Source organism: Schistocerca nitens, chromosome 6 (genome assembly GCF_023898315.1).
Source record: "Schistocerca nitens isolate TAMUIC-IGC-003100 chromosome 6, iqSchNite1.1, whole genome shotgun sequence".
NCBI lineage: Eukaryota > Metazoa > Arthropoda > Insecta > Orthoptera > Acrididae > Schistocerca > Schistocerca nitens.
The window spans coordinates 245807132-245822325 of NC_064619.1; the positions used below are offsets into that span (position 1 = coordinate 245807132).

A 15194-nucleotide genomic window follows, 5' to 3' on the forward strand; every position below is an offset into this window, starting at 1 on the left:
TCATTTAGTGGTTTAAAGTATGTACTAACGGTCGCCAGCCTATCCAGGCAATGGAACAGTGAAGTATTGGGAAAGCAGAAGTAAAAGTTCTGCCTACTTTCTTGCTACTGTTTAAGTAACTTCTTCAAATAAATGTTGCCCCACGTAAGCTATGTTGGTACAGACCCTGGAACTTCTTTTTGACTACTACAGCCTTATACATAACGTTTTTAAAAGAGGAAAAGACCAATAGATAACTTCAAGGTAGCTAAAAAATATTTGGCCGGGAGGGGGGGAGGACCTTTAGAAAAGCACTTTTTATAACCAACCAACTTAAATACTAAAATACGTAGATACTAAAGCACACACTTTTTATACTGAACATTTCACTTCAAGAAAACCTCATTCTTATTGGAATCTACTTTCAAAAGTTATTACTCTCATTTTTTACACAAAAACAATTTAAACGACCTTTAGAAAAGAACTTTTTATAACCAACCAACTTAAATACTTAGATACTAAAGCACACACTTTTTATACTGAAATGGCTCAAATGGCTCTGAGCACTATGGGACTCAACTTCTGAGGTCATTAGTCCCCTAGAACTTAGAACTAGTTAAACCTAACTAACCTAAGGACATCACATACATCCATGCCCGAGGCAGGATTCGAACCTGCGACCGTAGCAGTCGCGTGGTTCCGGACTGAGCGATTAGAACCGCTAGACCACCGCGGCCGGCTTTTATACTGAACATTTCACTTCAAGAAAACCTCATTCTTATTGTAATCTACTTTCAAAAGTTATTACTCTCCTTATTTACACAAAAACAACTTAAATGGCGCCTCTTTATACTAAGTTGGCACCTCATAAGTCTCTAAAACAGGATAGTTGGATCAATCAAATACCAGGAAGGAACCCTATACAGGTGAATGATTAGGATGAAATAACAGGGTGAACCAGTTTCTTTAAAGTATATCTATTTAAAAAAGCTGGAAAAAATGCTCTTAAAGCCTTCCGATCTGATCATGTAAGTGTAGAAAAGTTCAAAAAAAATGGTTAAAATGGCTCTGAGCACTATGGGACTTAACTGATGAGGTCATCAGTCTCCTAGAACGTAGAACTATTTAAACCTAACTAACCTAAGGGCATCACACACATCCATGCCCGAGGCAGGATTCGAACCTGCGAACGTAGCGGTCACGCGGTTCCAGACTGTAGCGCCTAGAACCGCTCTGCCACTCCGGCCGGCTGAAAAGTTCTGGAATGTTTTCAAAGAGATAGTATCGACAGCAATTGAGAGATATATACCACATAAATTAGTAAGTGATGGTACTGATCCCCCATGGTACACAAAACGGGTCAGATCGTTGTTGTAGAAGCAACGAAAAAAGAATTCCAAATTTAAAAGAACCCAAAGTCTCCAAGATCGGCAAAGTTTTACAGAAGTTCGAAATATGGCGCGTACTTCAATGCGAGATGCTTTTAATAATTTCTACAACGAAATTCTGTCTCTAAATCTGTCAGAAAACCGAAAGAGATTCTGGTCATACATAAAGCACACCAGTGGCAACACGCAATCAATATCTTCACTGCCCGATAACAACGGTGAAGTCGGTGATGACAGTGCCACTAAAGCAGAGTCATTAAATACGGTTTTCCGAAACTCCTTCACCAAAGAAGACGAAGTAAATATTCCTGAATTCCTATCAAGAACAACTGCCAAGATGAGAAACATAGAAGTAGATATCCTCGGTGTAACGAAGCAGCTTAAATCACTTAATAAAGGCAAGGCCTCCGGTCCAGATTGTGTACCAGTCAGGTTACTCTCAGAGTATGCTGATAAAATAGCTCCATATTTAGCAGTTATTTACAACCATTCGCCCACAGAAAGATCCGTTCCTAAAGACTGGAAAATTGCTCAAGTTACAGCAATACTCAAAAAGGGAAGTAGGAGTAATCCGCTGAATTACAGGCCTATATCACTAACGTCGATTTGCAGTAGGGTTTTGGAACATATGCTGTATTCGAACATTATGAAGTACGTCAAAGAAAACGATTTATTGACACATAGCCAGCACAGATTCAGAAAATATCGTTCTTGTGAAACACAACTAGTTTTTTTATACTTATGAAGTAATAAGTGCTATCGACGGGGGATGTCAAATTGATTCCATGTTTTTAGATTTCCAGAAGGCTTTCCACACCGTTCCTCGCATGGGTCTTCTAACCAAACTGCGTGCCTACGGAGTATCGCCTCAGTTGTACGACTGGATTCGTGATTTCCTGTCAGAAAGGTCACAGTTCGTAGTAATAGACGAAAAGTCATCGAGTAAAACAGAAGTAATATCCGGCGTTCCCGAAGGAAGTGTTATAGGCCCTCTATTGTTCCTGATCTGTATTAACGACATAGGAGACAATCTGAGTAGCCGTCTTGGATTGTTTGCAGATAATGCTGTCATTTACCGTGTTGTAAAGTCATCAGATGATCAAAACGACTTGCAAAATGATTTAGATAAGATATCTGTATGGTGCGAAAAGTGGCAATTGACCCTGAATAAGGAAAAGTGTGAAATTATTCACATGAGTACTAAAAGAAATCAGCTGAATTTCGATTACGTGATAAGTCACACAAATCTGAAGGCTGTAAATTCAACTAAATACTTAGGGATTACAATTAGAAATAACCTAAATTGGAACGATCACATAGATAATATGGGCAACGGCCTTGCCGCAGTGGATACACCGGTTCCCGTGAGATCACCGAAGTTAAGCGCTGTCGGGCGTGGTCGGCACTTGGATGGGTGACCATCCAGGCCGCCATGCGCTGTTGCCATTTTTCGGGGTGCACACAGCCTCGTGATGCCAATTGAGGAGCTACTCGACCGAATAGTAGCGGCTTCGGTCAAGAATACTATCATAACGACCGGGAGAGCGGTATGCTGACCCCATGCCCCTCCTATCCGCATCCTCCACTGAGGATGACACGGCGGTCGGATGGTGCCGGTAGGCCACTCGTGGCCCGAAGATGGAGTACATAGATAATATTGTGGATAGAGCAAACCAAAGACTGCGATTCATTGGCAGAACACTTAGAAGGTGCAACGGATCTACAAAAGAGACTGCTTACACCGCTCTTGTCCGCCCTATTCTGTAGTATTCTGTGCGGTGTGGGATCCGCATCAGGTAGGATTGGCGGATGACATCGAAAAAGTGCAAAGAAGGGCAGCTCGTTTTGTATTATCGCGAAATAGGGGAGATAGTGTCACAGACATGATATGTGAATTTGAGTGGCAATCATTAAAACAAAGGTGTTTTTCGTTGCGACGGGATCTTCTCATGAAATTTGAATCACCAGTTTTCTCCTCCGATTGCGAAAACATTCTCAAATGGTTCAAATGGCTCTGAGCACTATGGCACTCAACATCTGAGGTCATCAGTCCCCTAGAACTTAGAACTACTTAAACCTAACTAACCTAAGGACATCACAAACGTCCATGCCCGACGCAGGATTGTAACCTGCGACCGTAGTGGTAGCGCTGTTCCACACTGTAGCGCCTAGAACCGCTCGGCCACACCGGCCGGCTGCGAAAACATTGTGTTAGCACCCACCTACATAGAGAGAAATGATCATCACGATAAAATAAGAGAAATCAGGGCTCGCACAGAAAAATTTAAGTGCTCGTTTTTAACGCGTGCCGTTCGAGGGTGGAACGGTAGAGAGACAGCTTGAAGGTGGTTCGTTGAACCCTCTGCCAGGCACTTTATCGTGAATAGCAGAGTAATCACGTAGATGTAGAAAGTTCAAGAATGATTATTCATTAATAACACACAGCTTAAATTAATGGTTTACGCTGTGCAAAAGTAAAATAAAAAAAAATCGTATCTGGTGGCTGAAGGCTTGGGTGTGGCGAACAATTATGACTCCTACACTACCCACAGTACGGCCTGCAAATATCTTGCTCTATGCACTCAATTATTCTTCTTGGCGTCGTTCAGTTTTACATACAGTGGCCCAACAACTCGCAGCTATGCCGTAAGCCATTTTCAGTCTTCATGCGAGGCATTTTTGTGCAAATTTTCAGGCAAAGCTTCTCCTGCTCCACGAGGGTATTGCCTCAATCACTGCTGCCTACAGACTGTGTATCTTACTTCCCGCGCTTGCTCTAGATAGCGCACCAATACGCTATTGCCACCTTTTCCACTCCCCAGAGCCACTTTTGTTTCAAACAAAATCACAGTGGCTTTTACATAACATCTATTTCTTACATTGTTCCTAAGCGTGACCACTGCTTACAACTGTTAAATTTACATCAACATGAACAGTTTATACACACAAATATTTTTAAATATAAACTGTCATCATAAAATTATTTAACGTAACAAACAATTTACATAGTATTTTACATACTTTACCTACATACAGTGCAAAGAACTTCAACCTCCAGTATAGCACACTTCACTTTACATATACAGAAAATATAGTACCAATACCAGAAAATTTTAAAGCCAACAATTATAAAAAAATTTAGATATACCATAAACAAATAGTGTCATAGGTACGGATGGTTTGTCGAGCGAGTGGTTGTATATGGTTGTTAAGTGTGGAGCTATTGCATCAGCATAATCTGAAAGGAACGTAAATGGTATGAAGTCTGGATCGGAAGACTAGCTTTTATTAAGTAGTTTAAGTTACATCACTACTCCGAAGATATCTACTTATAAGTAACTCATGTTGGCAGCAGTTCTTCATTCGAATTCTGAAATATTTATTTCCTCTCCTTTGGTGAAGCAATTTCGGAAGGTTGTGTTTACTAACTCTGCTTTAGCAGTACTGTCATCGATAGTATTTCCACTGATATCGCGCAGAGAAGGCATTGATTGTGTCTTGCCGCTAACATACACACGAACAGAATCTCTTTGGATTTTCTGCCAGATTTCGAGACAAAGTTTCGTTGTGGAAACTATTATAAGCATCCTGCATTGAGGTCCGCGCTAAGTTTCGAGCTTCTATAAAAGGTCGCTAATCTTGGAAATTTTGTGTTCTTCTAAATTTGGCATGCTTTTTTCGTTGATTCTGTAACAGTGTTCTGGCCCGCTTTGTGTACCAGGGGGCTCAGCTCTGTCGTTTGTTAATTTGTTTGGTATAAATCTCTCAATTGCTGTCAATACAATTTCTTTGAATTCAAGCCACATGTGGTCTACATTTACCGATACATTGTTAATTCAGAAGGAAATGAGATTGTCTCCCAGGAAGGCGTCAAGTGAATTTTTATCTGCTTTTTGAACAGGTACATTTTTCTTTTTGGAGGATTTGGGGGATTACAATTTTCAGTCTCGCTACGGCAACCCTGTGTTCACTAATCCCTGTATTCATTTTGATGCTCGTTATTAGCTCGGGATTATTTATTGCTAAGACATCAAGTGTGTTTTCACAACTACTTACTATTCGAGTGGGCTGATGAATTAACTGCTCGAATAATTTTCAGGGAAAGCGTTTAGCACAATTTCGAATTATGTTTTATGGGTACCTCCCGATTTAAACACGTATTTTCGCCAACATATCGACGGTAAATTGGAAGTCACGACCAATTATAATTGTATGAGTCGGGTACGGATTTGAAATTAGACACAACTTTACTTTGAACCTTTCAGCAAATGTATCATCTGAGCTGGGAGGTCGGTAAAAGGATCCAATTATTATTTTACTGCGGTTGCCAAGAATAGCCTCTACCGTTCCTAACTCGCACGAACTATCTAAATCAATTTCGCTACAATATAAACTACTTCTAACATCAACAAACACGCGACCGCCATCTGTGTTTAGTTTATCCTTTCTGAATACCGTGAAGTTCTTAGCAAAAATTCGGCTAAACTTATCTCTGGCTTTAATCAGCTTTCAGTGCCTATAACGTTCGAGCATCAGTGCTTCCTATTAGCCCTTGAAGCTCTGGTAAAATAAATGTCGTGTGACTAGGGCCTCCCGTCGGGTAGACCGTTCGCCGGGTGCAAGTCTTTCGATTTGACGCCACTTCGGCGACTTGCGGGTCGATGGGGATGAAATGATGATGATTAGGACAACACAACACCCAGCACCTGAGCAGAGAAAGCCTGCGACCCAGCCGGGAATCGAACCCGGGCCCTTAGGATAGACATTCTGTCGCGCTGACCACTCAGCTACCGGGAGCGGACTGGAGCTCTGGTACTTTCCCAACACAGCTACGACAATTTACAGCTGTTATGCCGATGGTTCCTGTATCTGCGTTCTTTCAGACTTCGAGGTGCACTCTTTGACACTTCGTGTTTCTGCGAGACCCTTAACGTAAGAAACTGCCCAGTTCAGCCCACACAGCCCGTGGTATCCGTGTAGCCGCCTGCCGCGTATAGTGGACTCCTGACCTATTTACTGGAACCAGAAACCCCGCCACCCTATGGCGCAAGTCGAAGAATCTGCAGCCCACATGATCGCAGAACCATCTGAGCCTCTGATTCAGATTCTCCACTCGGCTCTGTACCACAATCTGTTCTGTTGACTATGCTACAAATGGTGAGCTCTACTTTCGTCTCGCAAACAAGACTGGCGGTCTTTACCACTTTTGATAGCTGCTCGAAACCAGAGAGAATCTCTTCCAGTCCAAAGTGACACACATCATTGTAAAGCTGGCCGGCGTGGCCGAGCGGTTCCAGGCACTTCAGTCCGCCACCGCGTGACCGTACGGTCGCTGGTTCGAATCCTGCCTCAGGCATGGATGTGTGTGATGTCCTTAGGTTAGTTAGGTTTAAGTAGTTCTCAGTTCTAGGGGACTGATGACCTCAGATGTTAAGTCCCATATTGCTCAGAGCCATTTGAACCATTGGTACTAACGTGAGCCACCACCTGCGGTTGGCTGCACTCTGTGCTCTTCATGTCATCTGGAAGGAGCCATTCCACGTCTGGAATGACTGCACCTGGTATGCACACGGAGTGTATATCGGCTTTTTCCCCTTTTTGGCAGTCGTGTCCCTAAGGGGCCCCATAGCGCACCTAACATTGATGTCCCAGCTACCAATAATCCCATCCTCTGTGATAGCCCTGATCTTGTAGGCTGAGAGGCTTTCTTTGAAACAGGGCAATCGACTGAATTTGGTTCAAATGGCTCTAAGCACTATGGGACTTAATATCTGAGGTCATCAGTTCCCTAGACTTAGAAATACTTAAACCTAACTAACCTAAGGACATCACACACATCCATGCCCGAGGCAGGATTCGAGCCTCCGACCATAGCAGCAGCGCAGTTCCGGACTGAAGCGCCTAGAATCACTCGGTCACACTGGCTGGCGACTGCATTTGGCTGAGGGACAGTGTCAGCCACAGACAGCATGTGGTATCTGTTTGTCAGACTATCTGGGGAGGCCTTACGTTCGTCCCCCTGGAAAGTTTTTCGCCACTTGCCACGTACTGAGGCGACCAGCAGTAACTGGGCTGGCCGCTGGTGCGGAACGATCAGTGTTCTAAGACGTGCTGGACGTCCGTTTGAGCCCTACAGCCGTACTACAATGGTGATGTCCATCCACTGCAGCTTCAAGCCGTGTAACCGACGCCATCACAACCTGGAGCTGAGACTAAAGTGTCGCCAACTCGGCTCGCGTGCACACACGGCAATCGCAGGCCCTATCCACGCTAAAGACAGTGGAAAGCTCAACTACAAAGACAAACAAAGGACTATCGACATGCGCTATGGAACTCTACTGTAGATACTGCGGAAAACTCAAGAACTGTGTCTAATAAATTAGATTAACAAGCAGAAATTCAAAAACTGCACTACCAAAGTGCTCAGGTGAGACTAAATAATTCGCTCCTGATTAGGAACTCGTAATATGTCACGAAGTCGGGTTACTTTCCGACACAAACGAAGACGCGAGAACTGTGCTTATTAAATGGTAAATTAACAAGCAGAAATTCAAGGAACTAAACTAACAAAGCACACAGATGAAACTTTACAATTCGCTCCTGGTTGTTGTTGTTGTGGTCTTCAGTCCAGAGACTGGTTTGATGTAGCTCTCCATGCTACTCTCTCTTGTACATGCTTCTTCATCTCCAAGTAACTATTGCACCCTACATCCTTTTGAATCTGTTAAGTATATTCATCTCTTGGTCTCCCTCTACGATTTTTACCCTCCACGCTGCCCTCCACTACTAAATTGGTGATAGCTTGATGCCTCAGGACATGTCGTACCAACCGATCACTTCTTCTGGTCAAGTTGTGCCACAAATTCCTCTTCTCCCCAATTGTATTCAGTACCTCATCATTAATTACGTGATCTACCCATCTGATCTTCAGCATTTTTCTGTAGCACCATATTTCGAAATCTTCTATTCTCTTCTTATCTAAACTATTTATCGTTCATGTTTCACGTCCATACACTGCTACACTCTATACAAATACTGTTAGAAAAGAATTCCTGACACTTAAACCTATACTCGATGTTAACAAATTTCTCTTCTTCAGAAACGCTTTCCTTGCCATAGCCAGTCTACATTTTATATCCTCTCTACTTCGACCATCATCATTTATTTTTCTCCCAAAATAGCAAAACTCCTTTACTACTTTAAGTGTCTCATTTTCTAATCTAATTCCCTTAGCATCACCTGATTTAATTAGACTACATTCCATTACCTCGTTCTGCTTTCGTTGATGGTCATCTTATATCCTCCTTTCAATACACTGTCCATTCCGTTCCACTTCTCTTCCAGGTTCTTTGCTGTCTCAGAGAGAATTACAATGTCATCGGCAAACCGCAAAGTTTTTTTTCTTCTCCATGGATTTTAATTCCTATTCCGAATTTTTCTTTTGTTTCCTTCACTGCTTGCTCAATACACAGATTGAATAACATCGGGGAGAGGTTACAACCCCGTCTCACTCCCTTATATGTCATCTTGTGTATGTATTTTTTAAGTTATTTTCGAAATCCTCCGTCTTTGCTGTTGAACCTTTGCAGGTCAAACATTTCTCACTGCAATCATTCTTGAACACCAGTGAACCAAAACTTGTCTAAAAAGGCTTGCTCAAACTGTTCACACGTTTGACAACGTCCTGCAACATCTGCTACCCAGAGCAGTGCACCTCTTACGGTGACTCTTACAGATCCAAGCAGAAGAAAGGAAATTTTCAATCCGATGGGAACGATGACCTCACTGTTTGGTCCCCTTCCCCAAATGACCCAACCAACCAGGAATTTTCGCATACTTGTGTCTTCTTTTTCAATGTGAATGTGAGGTAACAAGTTATTAAAATTGTGACTTGTAATGTAACATATTAATACTATTTTTTCATTCTTTTCTTTTTTCCTCTGTCTTAAAATGGTTCAAATGGATCTAAGCACTATGGGACTTAACATCTGAGGTCACCAGTCCCCTAGACTTAGAACTACTTAAACCTAACTAGTCTAAGAACATCGTACACATCCATGCCCGAGGCAGGATTCAAACCTGCGACCGTAGCAGCCGCGCGGTTCCGGATTGAAGTGCCTAGAACCGCTAGGCCACCACGTCCGATGTAAATAGTCTTTCGCTCCCTGTATTTGACCCCTGCCACTTCCTGGTTAGGAACTCGTAAAAGTAAAAAAATCGGTAACTTCCCTTATTATGTTCTTATTTCTGGTTTTAAACTTTGTGTCAATATCCAGTGTAAAGGGCTGACGTGGTAGAAAAATTGAAAAGTGTTTTCATATTGCGTTTTCGTGACATTTCGTAGCAGCCATACTGTAATTAGGTAAAAAACGAAATACGAACGTCTTTGGTCGACACGTTCAGACAGCTGGAATTCGGCATCCAGGTAGTACAGAGATCACTGCATAGACCATTCGTTCACATATTTGTTTGTGATATTTTTTTGCAGTCACATATTAAAAATACCTCCAACCTTCCGGTTCTAATTGAGGTTTTTGGAAGATTTTTCTTAATTGTTACTTAAAAGACGGTACGGGAAAACCTCTAGTAATTTTTTCCATTTGGGAAACCCTCTGCACCTTAGAATTCGACTTATCTCAAACAGTCTACTTCAGTCTCCTGGCTAGGGAATGAAAGGTTAACATTAAATAACCCGCTATAGTATTCTGACTAATGAGCGAATTTTTTTGCCAATTTTGCAACGTTTAACGTTGCACAGTTTTCAGGCAAGGGCCTGTTTCAAGGAAGAAATGGTTCCAAGTTGCAATCGCTGTTTTACTCATGGAGACATATACCACCATGATTTTAATTCCATTGTTTGTGAGCGATTCCTTTACAGCAGATCTGCGGGTCGCATGCGGCCCTTATAAGTAATTGTGCGGCCCGTAGTTTTCAGCCATATTTTATAATAAAATGCATCCAGCAAGTAAGTGAAATCCGAAAACGTCATTGACATTACGTGCTCCTTAAGGGAGGACGTTGATTAAATTGACCAAAAATGCCAATTTTCGATTTATTTTTTATTTGTTAGTTGTTACCCCCATGAACCATAGACCTTGCCACTGGTGGGGAGGCTTGTGTGCCTCAGCGATACAGATAGCCGTACCGTAGGTGCAACCACAACGGAGGGGTATCTGTTGAGAGGCCAGACAAACTTGTGGTTCCTGAAGAGGGCCAGCAGCCTTTTCAGTAGTTGCAGGGGCAACAGTCTGGATGATTGACTAATCTGGCCTTATAACACTAACCAAAACGGCCTTGCTGTGCTGGTACTGCGAACGGCTAAAAGCAAGGGGAAACTACAGCCGTAATTTTTCTTAAGGGCATGCAGCTTTACTGTATGGTTAAATGATGATGGCGTCCTCTTGAGTAAAATATTCCGGATGTAAAATAGTCCCCCATTCGGATATCCGGGCGGGGACTACTCAAGAGGACGTCGTTATCAGGAGAAAGAGAACTGGCGTTCTACGGATCGGAGCGTGGAATGTCAGATCCCTTAATCGGGCAGGTAGGCTAGAACATTTAAAAAGGGAAATGGATAGGTTAAAGTTAGATATAGTGGGAATTAGTGAAGTTCGGTGGCAGGAGAAACAAGACATTTGGTCAGGTGAATACAAGGTTATAAATACAAAATCAAATAGGGGTAATGCAGAGATAGGTTTAATAATGAATAAGAAAATAGGAGTGCGGGTAAGCTACTACAAACAGCATAGTGAACGCATTATTGTGGCCAAGATAGACACGAAGCCCACGCCTACTACAGTAGTACAAGTTTATATGCAAACTAGCTCTGCAGATGACGAAGAAATTGGAGAAATGTATGGTGAGATAAAAGAAATTATTCAGGTAGTGAAGGGAGACGAAAATTTAATAGTCATGGGTGACTGGAATTAGATAGTAGGAAAAGGAAGAGAAGGAAACGTAGTAGGTGAATATGGATTGGGGGTAAGAAATGAAAGAGGAAGCCGCCTGGTAGAATTTTGCACAGAGCATAACTTAATCATAGCTAACATTTGGTTCAAGAAACATAAAAGAAGGTTGTATACATGGAAGAAGCCTGGAGATACCGACGTTATTCAGTCTGTATATTGAGCAAGCAATAAAGGAAACAAAAGAAAAATTCGGAGTAGGTATTAAATTCCATGGAGAAGATATAAAAACTTTAAGGTTCGCCGATGACATTGTAATTCTGTCAGAGACAGCAAAGGACTTGAAAGAGCAATTGAACAGAATTGACAGTATCTTGAAAGGAGGATATAAGATGAACATCAACAAAAGCAGAACGAGGTATTGGAATGTAGTCTGAGGGATTTAGATTAGGGAATGAGACACTTAAAGTATTAAAGGAGTTTTGCTATTTGGGGAGCAAAATAACTGATAACGGTCGAAGTAGAGAGGATATAAAATGTAGACTGGCAATGGCAAGGAAAGCGTTTCTGAAGAAGAGAAATTTGTTGACATCGAGTATAGATTTAAGTGTCAGGAAGTCGTTTCTGAAAGTATTTGTATGGGGTGTAGCCATGTATGGAAGTGTAACATGGACGATAAATAGTTTGAACAAGAAGAGAATAGAAGCTTTCGAAATGTGGTGCTACAGAAGAATGCTGAAGATAAGGTGGGTAGACCACGTAACTAATGAGGAGGTATTGAATAGAACTGGAGAGAAGAGGAGTTTGTAGCACAACTTGACTAGAATAAGGGATCGGTTGGTAGGACATGTTCTCAGGCATCAATGGATCACCAATTTATTATTGGAGGGCAGCGTGGAGGGTAAAAATCGTAGAGGGAGACCAAGAGATGAATACACTAAGCAGATTCAGAAGGATGAAGGCTGCAGTAGGTACTGGGAGATGACGAAGCTTGCACGGGTTAGAGTAGCATGGAGAGCTGCATCAAACCAGTCCCAGGACTGAAGACCACAACAAACAAACAGTACAACTCATGGACAATAAGTTCCCATAGTGTCAATGTTGAAATCGCATCCGAAGTGCCTGAAAATTAATTAAAAGTGTGACGCGGCCTCCTTGCCACGCCCACGTTTTGACGCAGCCTTTCAATACCAGCTCAGTGAACAACGATTCTGTGCATTACTTTCAACCAAACGTGTGAGGGATACTTCTATAAGGCCGCGATGCATACTCTTTGGTTTTATAGATCATCTTTGACTCTGTTCTGTGTATTATAAACAGAAACGAACTAGCTGCATCATTTATGACGAAGCAATTCCTTTTTTGACTTGTGATACTGACGGAGATTTATACAAGTGTCCGATTCTTCCTTCATTCAGTTATTGTATTTAATGATGGGAACATCGGGAGGATGAAGGTATTAGAAAGAATGGGCTTCAAGATAGGAAATTTTACTAAAGACATCCTGAGAAAAATAAATTTACAGCGCGTCTCTGCAGCTGAAAAGCCAGTTGAAGACCAGGTAAAGGAAAGAAGACAGACAACAAGAAACCGGAAGAGAAGCCTTGAATGGAAAGACGACCCAGAGTACAAATGTGGTGCCTTCTGAAGAAGTGACATAAGCAAAAAAAGTTAGGTTGAACTTTACACTGCGTTTCCTGAAAAGTTTCTTTTTAAAGTTTATGTACCTTTTCCTCAGATTCTATGAATGCTAGAATTATGAATTTTTGTACATATATTTCTGCAAACCTAGTAAACGTTGTCTCAAGAGCAAATTTTGAAACTCTGATTGCAAGCTGAGATATGGGGTAAAGTGCTTGGAATTTTGCATGAATTTAAAATTGTAATTGTGGAATTATAATTTAAAAAATATGAAAATTCTCCTATTTGACCTAGTCCAAAAGCCTCATGAGAGATGCTTACAACATATAAAGAGATGAAACAGAGAAATTTTTGTAGAAAACTCATGAATACTTCTGAAAAAAAGGGACATACATTTTTTTTGAAAATAAAACTTCAAATTTCATTAAAAAAGTTGAATATATATAATCAAAGGATTTTATATGTAAATATGTTACTTTCATGTAAAGCGTGGTACAAAATTTCATTGCCGTATCTCCAAAACTGCGGATTTGGTGCATTTTTGAAATAGTGTGTGGTTTTCATCAACGTCCCTCCTTGAGAGTGTACTTTCCCAGCTCAGCAACAAATAAGAATACTTACTGGGACAGCAATATTTTAAGACGTGCTTAATTTTAATTGACGCTGGTGAATCCGGCTTCAGCTGTAAGTAAAACTAGCCGCTTACCTCAAGGGCAAAGGGGTTAGTAATGCGACCACTGCTGTTTATACAGGGTGACAACTATTGAACTATATGAAAAAAAACTTAAATTAGTGACAAACTACGGCGTGCTCATACTTTATTCAACATGTAAACGTCACTACAGATATTCGGATTTAGGTTATGACATGTCTGATATGCCTGTGGCTTAGGCGAATAGCGAAATCCTGCACGACCCGCTGAAGTCTCGGAACATCGACGCTGTCGATGAGCTCCTGAATGGCTGTTTTCAGCTCAGCAATGGTTTTGGGGTTATTACTGTACATCTTGTCTTTAATGTAGCCCCACAAAATGGAGTCGCATGTGTTCAGATCCGGAGAATGTGGTGACCGATCGAGGCCCATGCCAGTGGCCTCTGGGTACCCGAGCCAGAATGCGGTCGCCAAAGTGCTCCTTCAGGACATCAGTCAGTCTTGTGCTTCCATGGGGTCGAGCTACGTCTTGCATAAGCCACAAAGGCACCCGTTCAGGGTGAAGAGACATTTCGATCGCGAAACGCTTATTCTCAGTCCCCAAATGCGCCAATTTTGCTTATTGACGAACTCATCCACATGTAAGTGGGCTTCGCCATTAAACCAAATTACACTAATTCCCATCATGCCCCGCGGCCAATCGTGCAGTTTTAAAGTCATAACGCAAACTGTTCAGAAGTTATGACAATTTTACTTGATATAGTTCAATAATTGTCACCCTGTGGGACGTCAGAGGGGGAATGTATTATTGTTTGTTTTTCAGTATTGGGAACTCAGAGGCGTTCACGACTCGTGATGTCAGCTGCTATGGAATAAATTTCAGACGGGAGTAAAACTGATTGATGTATGCGCATTACAGAGACAGTCATCTTCAATGCGGTGCTGATTTGTAGCAAGGAATATGAAATTAAATTATAATACAAAGCAATGCGTAGAAGGAAAGTGGCATTCAAAACATTTAGTAAACGTGTCGTGTCTCAAATTGCAGAATGCATTTAGATATAAGTACAGCTTCTGTTATGAATGAGTTAATCATATGCTTACACAACCAACACAACAACACTTCGGCAGACGATTACAGTGTCACAACTTTGGGGTTGGTGATGGTGGGAGCAGTCTGGCACACATAACAATCAACACGAAGTGTTCCATATGGTGCTGACTTTTAACGATCAGTACTTTGGGGGCCGGCAACCAACTTACTGTGCACTTACAATACCCAAGTTTACTGGATGGCTCATAACATACGAGGGTAATCCAAAAAGTAAGGTCTCCTATTTTTTTATAAGTACGTAGACCTGTTTATTTCTACAATGGTTTACTTCATTTTACAGTTTGAAAATTTAGCTATTTTTCGACATAATCGCCATTTCTGTCGAGCATTTTTGTAGACGCTGTGGCAGTTTTTGTATGCCCATGTCATACCAGCTCGCCGCCATGCTGTTCAGAAAGTTATGAACCTCTTCTTTCACCTCGTCATTGGAGCTGAATCACTGGGACCACAATTAACGCTGACAGGTACTGTGAGACTCTGAGAAAACGTAAACGAGCAATTCAGAAATGGAGAAGA

General features: G+C 41.7%; 1 pseudogene; it reads left to right on the plus strand.

Annotated features, from left to right (window-relative positions):
* The first annotated feature begins 2695 nt into the window (after positions 1 to 2695).
* LOC126263849 (5S ribosomal RNA) lies at positions 2696 to 2813 on the plus strand (annotated as a pseudogene).
* The last annotated feature ends 12381 nt before the right edge of the window (positions 2814 to 15194 follow it).